The 9,273-nt window shown below is 44.1% G+C and overlaps 1 protein-coding gene across 5 annotated transcripts in view; it reads right to left on the reverse strand.

Annotated features, from left to right (window-relative positions):
- Positions 1 to 9,057, reverse strand: part of LOC136114498 (spindlin-Z-like) — a 97,038-nt gene extending 87,981 nt beyond the window's left edge. For 2 of the 5 annotated variants that reach the window (XM_065859846.2, XM_065859847.2), the window contains exon 1: positions 8,500 to 9,053. The gene's annotated coding sequence lies outside the window, so the exon portion shown is untranslated. Of the gene's footprint in view, positions 1 to 7,392; positions 7,947 to 8,499 lie in introns of those variants that run through there. The other 3 variants (XM_065859849.2, XM_065859851.2, XM_065859848.2) reach the window with 3 other exon arrangements.
- Positions 9,058 to 9,273: the final 216 nt, after the last annotated feature.

Raw genomic sequence — 9,273 nt, forward strand, 5'->3', positions numbered from 1 at the left:
CTGAGGGTAGGAGTGAACACACACCCCCTCCCCTTTAAACAAGTAAACTGTTAGGACAGAACATAAAATCACAGAAGAATTTCGCTTGGAAGGAACCTTCAAAGGCCATCTAGTCCAACCACTGTGCAATGAGCAGGGACATCTTCAACTAGATCAGGTTGCTCAGAGCCCCATCCAGCCTGACCTTGAATGTTTCTAGGGACGTGGCATCTACCACCTCTCTGGGCAACCTGTTCTATAGACCAGAAGAGAGGTTGCTTACCCTCTGTCTTATGGCTTACACCTAACAGTAAAGTATGTTTATACTGATTAAAAAAAAATAGAAAATAATCAGGATAATCAGGATGATGGGGGGGGAGGTTGAAAGAGGTTTCAATCACAAATGCTAATAAAAAAGAAATACAGTAGTCACCTGGGGTGCCTTCAGTAGTCACTGGACCAAGAGAGATTTCTATCTTGATTGACTTCTAGAAAAACCCTTTTCCTCAGTAGATACATGACTTGTGTGCTCCCTAACTCTAAAAGCATTTAAGAGTCATTTTTTTTAAAAAGTATTTGCACCACACAAGAGACAGAATTTTCTGTTAAGCTGTTTTTTGAAGATACTCCTGTCAGCATGTATTTTGACAGATCAGATCTCTTATAACTGCAGTTCCACTGATAGTAAACCAACTATCAACAAAACATTGTCTTCTTTTAACATTAGGACAAAGATCTTCTGACTACCCAAAATACATGAGATTAAGGAACAGGATGGGCAAACAACTATCCAGAATCATACAGACATAGCTGACTGCCTTTTGAGTACAAGATGGGTGTTGTGGTTTAGCCCTAGCCCCACCCCAGCCAGCAACTAAAACCACCTGCCCCTCACTCATCCCTCCTCTGGTGGGATGGGGAGGAGAATCAGAAAACAAAAGGCAAAACTCGTGGGTTAGGGTAAGAACAGAAAACTAAAAAACAAACACACACAAACAATAACAACATATACAAAGTGATGGATACACAGAGCAATCTCGCTAGATGGCAATCCTGACACTGCACCTTGCCTCCTCTAAAGCAGCAAGTAGATTCCTGACCTCAGCATGTGCCAACCCCCTCTCCCCACACACACCTGAAACACAGCAGCCCAGAACCATGTGAGGAAGAGAGAAAGGAGAGAGCAGGCAGGCAAGCAAGAGAGAGATAGATAGATCCCTCCCTCCCTCCTCCCTCCTCCCCCCCCCAGCCCCTCTTTTGTAACTGAGCATGACTTTATATAGTATTAAATACCCATGTCATCCCCCCAGCTACCTGTGGAAATTAACCCTATCTCAGTTGACCCAGCAATGGGTTAGACAACCTACATCCTCTAAGCCTTATTTTCATTATTTGTATCATGCCTAGAAAATTTAAAGACAGTTTACTATCCCAACATTTTACAATTTGAATTGAAGACCAGTGATAAGTTACAGACATACAGAAGGACAGACAAAATGCTCATCAGTATGATAAGTAGTTATCTAACCATACCAGAGACCTAGACACTGTACTGAATTTTAGTAGACATTATGTTTGACACAGTATTTGAAAAAGGACAGCAAAAAAACAAGTGTGCTGTGGGCAAAAAAGTTCAATGATTTTTGGAGAATTTAAATCAATTGAATTTATTGTCAAGTAAAAACTTATAATTACCAATTTTGTTACTGAAACAAACAAAACCCACACTCTCAGAAGTCACAGAACAGTTGAGGTTGGAAGGGACCTCTGGAAGTCATCTGGTTCAATACCTCTGCTCAAGCAAGTGCACCTAGAGCCAGTTGCCCAGGACCATGTCCAGATGGCTTTTTAGGATCTCCAAGGAAGGAGACTCCACCATCTCTCTGGGCAATCTGCTCCAGTGCTTAGTCACTCTCACAGTGAAAAAGTTTTTCCTTATGGTCAAACAGAATCTCCTGTGTTTCACTGTGTGCCTATTGCTTCTGCTCCTGTCACTGGGTACCACAGAAAAGAGCCTGGTTTTGTCTTCATTACAGCCTCTCTTCAGATATTTATACATATTAATAAGATTCCCCCCTGAGCCTTCTCTATGCTGAACATTCCCAGCACTCTCAGCCTTTCCTCAGATGCAAGATGCTCTAGTCCCTTAACCATCTTTGTGTCCATGTCTCTCTTACACTATGGAGCCCAGAACTGGACGCAGGACTCCAGGTGTGGCCTCCCTAGTGCTGAATATTAGGGAAGGATCACCTCCCTCGACCTGCTGGCAATGCTTTGCCTCATGCAACCGATGATACCATTAGCCTTATTTGCCACAAGGGCACATTGTCTGCTCATGTTCAACTGGGTGTCCACCAGGATCCCCAGGTCCTTTTCTTCAAAGCTGCTTTCCAGATGGGTGGTCCCCAGTATATATTGGTGCCTGGGCTTGTTCCTCCTCAGGGGCAGGACTTGGCACTTCCCCTTGTTGAACAGCATGAGGTTCCTATCAGCCCATTTCTCCAGACTGTCCAGGTCCCTCTGGGCGGCAGCACACCCTCTGGTTTATCAATCACTCCTTCCTTGCTGAGGGTACACTCTGCCCCATCATCCAGGGTCATTAATGAAGATGTTAAATGGGACTGGACCCAGTATTGACCCCTGGGGTACACCGCTAGTTACTGGCCTCTGACTAGATTTTGTGCCACTGATCACCCACCCACTGGGCCCAGCCATTTAACCAGTTTTCAATCTACCTCATCCTCCCTTGCCTCTGCAAAATCTCTCCTTCCCCATTTGTTCTCCAATCCAATCACTACAGATAAAACAGTCTCTTAGATGGGGCAACAAGCAGCACCGGAAATTGGGGTCAGTGTGTGGTGGTTGCTCTACTAGCAGTAGTTCCTTTAAAGTCAGATCTCTCAGCCCCTACTCAGGTTACCACTCAAGCTCCTGCTCCAGTATGGTCTTCTGTCTCCTCTTTCTTCTGCTCTGGTTTTATTTCTTTTCTCCCTTTTATTCAGCATTTACCACCCTTTCAGTTTTGTTTTCACAGAGGTGCCACAAAGTTCACTGATCATCTTTGGCCTGCAACAGGGTTGTTGCTGAGCTGGCTGGAACCACCTGTAACTAGTACAGGGCAGCCAACAACTTTCTCCCACAGAGGTCACCCTTGCAGCCCCACCCTGCCTCCCCTCAACCTTGCCAATTATGCCCAATACAAAAAGTCACAAAGGAACTATTACAGAACACACTTTCTTCTGTCCTGCTAGGAAAAAAAAATCTCAACAACAAGCATGGAATTATACAGTGGATTTAAGCTACTTTTTCTGAACACACTAGGGAGGAATTTTTCATAAAGAAAATACATACTAAACTAGGAATTTTTTTTCAACAGAAATACTTATTTGATCTTAACATATACCAGAGCAGAAGTCTGATATGTCTTTCAGTTGTGCTTCTTAGGGTAAAAGGTCATGATCAAGTAAAGTTCATTTTTATATTTAAATGGTATTAATACAGGTTCAGAAAAGTAGTAATCTATATTTTTTGAAAGAGAGGGGTCAAGTCAAGGTGTAGATCAGTGATGTTTTTAACATGGAAGTCAGCATAATGGCAGGTTAGTATGCTTTAGAACAAGTCAATGAACATTATTGAAAAAGTTTACCTCTTCATTTTACAAGTGACTGACAACATCTGAGCAAAGTACTATCACCTTAATAAGCAGCACCAGTGGTAGACATGATTGTAAAGTATAACCTTACCTAGCAAACTCTAGTCAGCACAGTAATCCTAAAACATAATAGCTACCCATGTTCCCTATATTCATTACTTGTTCTGACCTAATAGTAATCTGAGGAAAACAAACCGACCAAGCAATACAGCAGACAGAATGAAAAGCCTTTCACGTAAATATTCAGAGGGAACTGTCATCTTAATAGGCTACATCCAAAGTTACACATGGAACTTGGGGTTCAAGGCTACCTTTGAACCACTAAGACTCTGAGAATAGAAGGATGAGAGATTGATCAGTGACATTAAACATAGCAACACATTTTATTGGAGCACTTGCATCCAAACTTGCGCATACAAGCAGTCTTAAACTTAAGCAGACAGATAGGTTCCCCAGAACTCTTATACTAGAATCACAGGATCATTTCAGTTGGAAGAGACCCTCAGGATCATCAGGTCCAACCATAACCTAACTCTAGCACTGAACCATGTCCTTAAGAACCTCATCTGAACACCTTTTAAATACCTCTAGGGATGGTGACTCCAGCACTTCCCTGGGCAGCCAGTTCCAATGCCTGACAACCCTTTCCGGGAAGATTTTTTTTCCTAATATCCAATCTAAACCTCCCCTGGCACAACTTGAGGCCATTTCCTCTTGTCCTATCACTTGCTACTTGGGAAAAAAGAGATCAGCACCCTCCATGCTGCAACCTCCTTTCAGGTAGTTGTAGACAGTGATAAGATCTCCCCTCAGCCTCCTGTTCTCCAGGCTAAACAGCCCCAGCTCCCTCAACTGCTCCTCATAAGACTTGTGCTCCAGGCCCCTCGCCAGCTTTGTCACCTCCTCTGCACTCTCTCTAGTATTTCAATGTCCTTCTTATAATGAGGGGCCCAAAACTGAACACAGTGTTCAAGGTGGGGCCTCACCAGTGCTGAGTACAGTGGCACAATCACTTCCCTAGTCCTGCTGACCACACTATTCCTGATACAAGCCAGGATGTTGGTGGCCTTTTTGGCCACCTGGGCACACTGCTGGCCCATATTCAGATGGCTGTCAGTTAACACTCCCAGATCTCCCCCTCATCTCCTCAATCTGTGCCCAGCCTCAGCTCTTACCGTAGCTGCTGCTGTGCACATTGGTTCACCATGTTTAAATCTCCTGCGGTTGCTCTGTAGTCACTGCTGTGCTCGCCACTTGCCCCAGACTAAATCAAACATGCAAAAAACTCCCAAAAGGAATATGAAGACTAGCCAGGTTAGCACTCACCACTGATCACTCCTAGGAAATAGAACTGCAGAGACTGAATCCAAGGCACTTCAATTAAAGTAGCTGGCACTGTTAGTACAAGGAAACTATCAGCTACAATGTTGTCAAAGATGTCAAAGAATAGGATCTTCATACAGCTATGCCAGAAGAAGTGACAATGAAAATAAATAGATTACTTCAAAGATAGCAAGTGGACTCAACAATTGGTCACAATGATAAAAATGTTCTCGCTATAAAAGGCTACTGTAAGTCATCCATATAAAAACAACTGGAATATTATTGGCAAACAAAGAAATAAAGTTCTCCTCTGTTCAACCCCCCCCCCCCCCCCCCAATTGAAGGTCTGAAGTTCAGCACCTCATCTGCATGTTAAGTATTGTTGAAAACCATAAAGCTACTCTTAAAATTAAGATCTACTCTCACCATTATTTGGAGGTGCAGACCTTGAATAGCACATGAGAGCATTCAAGAATAACTTTTTTTTTAAAAAAAAAAAAAATACTAAAAGCTAAGCTTAGCAAAAAAAAATAATATAAAAACCTACTTTTAAATGTTTACAGTATACTGTCAGTAACTTTTATTTTATAGATAGATCTCCAAGAAAATTCTATCATAAAAGATAAATTAACAACACATCTCAAACACCTTACAATAATTGCAAATACTAGAATGTAATTAGGTAATATTTAAATCTAATATAGTTACCACAGTTAATGACAACAATTTGTAATGGTTCCACGACCTGCTGAAATACATACAAATTTTCCAAGCAAGTCAAACAAGACCTCACATAACATGGATTTACAGAAGTTATACAATGTACATTATACACAAGAAATATAAAAATGCAATCTTCAATTGTAGAAACATTCTCCTCAAACTGATAGCCAAATCAATTCACCTCCTAAATTCTACATGCCATCACCAAATTCACATTTTACATTAAGACAAAGTTAAAACCAACCACTGTCACATGATAAAACCAGAAATAAGTACTGTATGTTATTCAATTAAATAATTTCATCATTACTTGATAATTACTTCAGTGATCCTAGGCCCATTTTTCACTGTTCATAGATAAAAATACAAATTAGTTAATTAGTCAGCAATATTTACGAGTAACTGAATGCTGCACAAATCCACTGACATGAAGTATTACAGTTGTCTTGGAAGTCATGACATGAATACACATTCCAAAATGCAATTTGGATGATTGCATTCAAGTTTTACATTGTGGTAAACTCAATACTATAATTTCTTTTTTCTTCTCCAGTTAATCAACACTTGTTAATGGGAATGCAAAAAGGGGGAGAAAAAACAAACATAGATTAAATAAGTTAATATGATATTTAAATGCAGTAACTACTTCAATCAATAAAAACTGATTATGCTATGCCAGTGCTTCTCCACTAGAAGCTTCCAAAGTAGGAAAAAAAAAAAAAAAAAAAAAGGACATTACTTCAAGGCACTGCTCTGATAGAAGTCATGGCTATAAATGTGTAAATGCTTTGGTTAAAGACTCTGGTTTTAAATATAGTCTTTGAAAAATGAAACATTTACTATAAGCTACAGTAATACATGTTTAGAAAGCATCCCATCCTTTGCACCTTGAGCATCCATCCTTAAATTAAAACCTAGATATGCTGTTCCCCAGCAAATAATTTTAGATATGCCCAAGAAATTCAAATGTTATTTTGGCTTTATGTCATTAAAAAAAAAAAGGCAATAAAATATAAGCTATTTTCATCAAAGCCAGAAGGGAGTACTCTGAATAACTGAAATTGGGAGGTGCTGAACTGAACATTTGCCTTGTGTTAGGAGAGATCAGAAACATGCTGTCTTGTAGTTCAGTATGGTACCTCAGCCCATGATGTTAAAAGTGCTCCTTTTCTTTTTTTGCCATTGTTAAAAAACACCCACAACCCAATCGCTTTCATTTGTGCTATTGTCATCACAAAGGCAAAATAATCTGAGACAGAAAACTAGCAACACAAAGAGACCCAGCAAGTGTTAATTCCAGTTTTATATCCTGTGATCCACAAGCTATTTAAAATACTGACAAGGAGATACAGAGAAAGCCCCAAAACCCTATACTATGTGTTTCCACTGCACAGTGCCTATTCTAACATAAGTAGTTCAGGTCTTTTTAATAAGACTGTGCCAAATTGATACCTTATACTGAACTACATCCTAAAATGAAAGAAATGGCACTAGATAATTTTGCAAGCATAATACAGTATTTAATCTCCGCTAGCACGTCTGTACACCAGCCCCCTCCCACAAAGAGATATGCGCATTCCAATCAAGCTTGGCTCAGCCAATTCTCCCCCTCCCTCCAGGCCTTGCTAGGTTCCCAAACTCCCACTGACTGTAGCTTTCATTTTGTTTTAAACAGCAAAACAAGAGGAGAAAGTTTCCAAAGCGAGGATCCTTACCCTTGAAATCCCACCATGCACGCAATAAGGAGGGTGAATTGGTTTTGTTTTGGTGGTTTTTTTTTTTTTCTTTCCCCTCTCTCCTGGGAGATGAAGGGGAAGAAACAAAAACCTAAATGGAGGAGAGACTAAGCGGCAGAGACAGAGGGAGAAAGAGGAGAGCCTGGTGAAGGAGCAGGGCGAGCGTCAGCCATATTGTGTGTGTTCATCCAGTATTTACAAACCTGCAGCTACAGCAGCGTTTTGAGTCTGGGAGAGAGAGGAAAGAAGGGAGGGAGAAAGAAAGAAGAGGAGGGAGGAGAGAGAGGGAATCGAGGGAGGTGGGGAAAGCAGCGGCAGCAGTAGACAAAGGAATCCAGCAAAGCGCGAGCATACACACACAAACTCAGGATTCCCCGGACAGCAGCAGTGGCGTATGCAACCCCAGCGCTGCCAGCCCAGCGCGTTAGCAACTCTCCCAGCTCCAGCCTTTGACTACTGCGGCCGAGCCTCGCCACCACCCTCATATCCTCTTCGTCCCGTTTTCTCGTGGTGGGGGAGCAGACGGATGACAGGGCAGCGGCATACCTCCCCCAACGTGCACTATCGACAGAGATGTTTATCTGCCGGGGACCCCTAGGTGGGCCCCAGCCCACACAGTACAGTAGCTCCACAGAGAGGAAGGGGGAATATGCAGCTGCGACCCCTCCCCTCCAACAAGGGAGGATGTGAGGGTGGGGTAGGTAGAGGGGCCGTGCCAAAGGAAGGCAGCAGTCCCCCAGAGCCCAGAAAAGTGGGGGTTGCCAAGGAGCCGGGACACTACGTAAGAAGGAAAGATAGAAACGGCAACACGAGCCTGAGGGCCGCCACTCCCGGCCGCCTCCCGCGCCTTCCGGGCAGGCCGCTGAAGCGGGCAGCGAAGAAGAAAAGGTACCAGAGACGAGGCACCACAAGTACTTAAATAACATCAGCCTCGGGGGAGAGAAGGGAAAGCTAGGAATAGTGGCTCCAAGCTCATCTCACAGCGACTCCCTCTGGCTCTGCCCGGTTAGACTAGACTAAGGCAGGCCAAGGGCGGTGCGACGGGCTGCGCTTTTCCCCCCGCCCCCCCCCCCATTCGCTACTCACCTGCTAGGGGGATGGGCGCCTGGGAGCGCCAGGAGAACGGCCTAGAGACGTTAGCGCTGCAGCCAGAGCAGTTCTTCTGTCTCACTAAGCCACTCAGATTCTCTACGGCAGCAGTAAGGACAGCTGCTCTCCTTGTCTCGTTTGCTCTATTCTGTCGTCACCACTGCTGCCTCCTGTTCGCTTCTGCCATATTTAGACCCTCCTCTCTGTACACGAACTCCACCGCCAGGATAAAGGCCTCCTCACCTTCCTGCCAAATAGTGAGCTACCCGCATTGAGACGTTCAAAACACAGGGCCGGACACCGCCCTCCTCCCCTCCGCCAAGGCGCAGGCGCACTGCAAATTCCGAACTGCGATAGGAGCGCAGAAAGCAATCCTCCACCTAGTCCACCACTCCCCGTTAGCGCGCAGGCGCGCCCGTAGTAGTAGTTGCTGCTGCTGCTTTACTGTTGTCTCCCGGCGCTCCGTTGGCAGTCATAGTGGAGGGTGGTGGGGGCCTGTCCGCAAATGGCTGTCTGTTGGCCCTTCTCCAAACGCAGACCACCAGGCCCTGGGGCGGTGAAAGTCCGCCTTTCCCCTCCCGTCAGCCCGCCCACCGCGGTGGGTCTAGTGCTGCCTCGCGAGGTGGACACTGATGGCAGCGGTACCGCTTCTCTAAAGGTGCCTTGGGAGGCAGCGGCTCTCCGCTGCCCCCTTGCCGTCATAGAAAAGAAAAGGTGTAAGCCATCATAAGAAAAATAAGCTATGGATATCCTGTGTTACAAATTCGGCCC

Source organism: Patagioenas fasciata, chromosome W (genome assembly GCF_037038585.1).
Source record: "Patagioenas fasciata isolate bPatFas1 chromosome W, bPatFas1.hap1, whole genome shotgun sequence".
Classification (NCBI taxonomy): Eukaryota; Metazoa; Chordata; class Aves; order Columbiformes; family Columbidae; genus Patagioenas; species Patagioenas fasciata.